Raw genomic sequence first — 2,185 nt, forward strand, 5'->3', positions numbered from 1 at the left:
CTGCCAACTGGATTTAACTCCGTTCACCACAACTCTCTGGGCCTGGACATCCAGCCAGTTTTTTACCCAGCGAAGAGTACACCTGTCTAAGCCATGAGCTGCCAGTTTCTCCAGGAGAATGCTATGGGAAACGGTGTCAAAGGCTTTACTAAAAGTCCAGATAGACAACATCCACTGCCTTTCCCTCATCCACTAGGTGGGTCACCTGGTAATAAGCATTAACCAGGTGAGTATGGGTCTGAAATGTGCTGCTGTTGGGTGAATGTACTTCTGCTTCTGAGGTGTACAATAGCTATGAGTAAGTTGCTTCCAGGAGTAGTATGTTGTAAAGCAGATCTGTGGTCTGTTGTGGTTTATTCTGAGATGCTGGATACAGCAGAGTGGAAAGAAAACGCAATACAAATCTTTTAAAAATGAAATATTTTCCATGAAAATACAAAAGCCGTACAGTTCAAGCAACTGAGACTTCAGAGTAGAGTTTGCCTGAATGGATATGCTTTGAAAACTTAGATTTATCCTGTTGTAAATTGCCATTCTGAGAATTTTCAGGTAAAGCGGTCTATACAAAAATTGAAGGACTACATGGAAAATCGGAGTCCAGATGAGTTCCATGATTGTCTTGTATATCTGTATGTGGAAAAACGCCTCTAAGATGCACTTTCTGCACATCTGCAGTCACAGATGTATCGTGATGGTCACGTTGTATTACTGAGGTGAGGTTACAGTTGGCAAGCATGTTTAAAGTGGTGGATTTGGCAAACTGATTGGCTTTGATCAGACAATCCCATTAAGATATTCCTGCATTTTCTTCTCCCATTCTTGTGTACCATCTGAAATGCTCTGAAATGTCAGACTGCGATTTAAACTTCCTATCTGAAATGATCAGGACAACTTTGGGAGATTGGAAAAGATCGATTTTAACCTTGATCAGTTATGAACATCAGCGTTCCGTGAGTGGTTGGGCACTGGTGGGAGTGATGAGGAGGGTGGCAACTTCCGTAAGTAGTGAATCATAAGTACCCTCAGGCATTCCAGAAGCCTAGTGAGCTGCAAAACCTATGCTGGACCTGGAGGCAGTTACTTGAATGCAGTGATTTGTTAGTTCACAGGCAACAATACTGAGCAAGTAGTGTACAGAGAACAAATTCAGACTTTGTTTATTGTGGTAACTTTGGCTTGCGGGTGCAGACAGCATCTGGCATATTTATGGCAGCGTGCTTGCTACGTGTGAGCTCTAGTGTGCAGGCTACTCGTGACCTTTGTGTAGCTGCAGTGACTTTGCTGTTAATATGCTAACTCTTCTTGATTGCATTTCTGAATTGGAGTATACACTGTCAAGTGGCTTGTAGTCATTCTGTAGTTTTACTCAAAGCAAGCACTTAAAACATTTAAAAACACTTATGTAGCATTTGATTTAAAATATTGTATGTCTAGCTCTTTCAGATTGGTCCACAAATTAAATCGCTCAGTGCATTGAAGAAGTATATGGTTGAATGGTATGACCCAGAGTTCCCTGAAAAGTGTCGTGGCTTATAGTGTAAAGAAATGAGAGGTATTACTTGGGAAAGCTGTATCAGACTTGCCTGATTACGTGAGATAATTGTCTAGCTGGTCAAAATATGGCTGCAGCAGGAAAATTAATGTGGCTGCAGATTCTCTTGACTCTTTATGTGTGTGGGGAGGATTGCCTTCCTGTTCCTCATATCCAAAGCAGTGATGCCATGTAGATTTCATATTTCCACACATATTTTATTACTTATGGATATTATTGATAGGACCCTTGATTGAAAATACAGCCATTGTAGATGCTTTAATAGTTAACAATCTGCATTGTACTGGTCTGCCTTTCTAATATGGGGTGTATTTTTAAGCTCAGTCAGCTTTCAAATACAAATCTGTACAGTGAATAAGGGCTAGTAATTCATTTCACAGTCTAAACCTAAGAAGGAATTCTTTTAGAAAACATATAGGTCAATAATGAATGCGCTACCAACAACTGTGTGTATGTGTCAGGTAACTATTCTTTTACTTATAAATAAATGTAACTCAGGACTCAGACTTTTTTGTGCATTTCATTAAATCAGCGTTTGTATCCATTTGATGCTCTGTTGACTGTTTCTGAAAACACGACTTTGAATTTTTTGTTTGCTCTTTGAAAATATGTAGGGTCTAAAATCTTAATTGT

This window comes from Egretta garzetta, unplaced genomic scaffold, assembly GCF_000687185.1.
Source record: "Egretta garzetta isolate BGI_Z169 unplaced genomic scaffold, ASM68718v1 scaffold465, whole genome shotgun sequence".
Taxonomy (NCBI): Eukaryota; Metazoa; Chordata; class Aves; order Pelecaniformes; family Ardeidae; genus Egretta; species Egretta garzetta.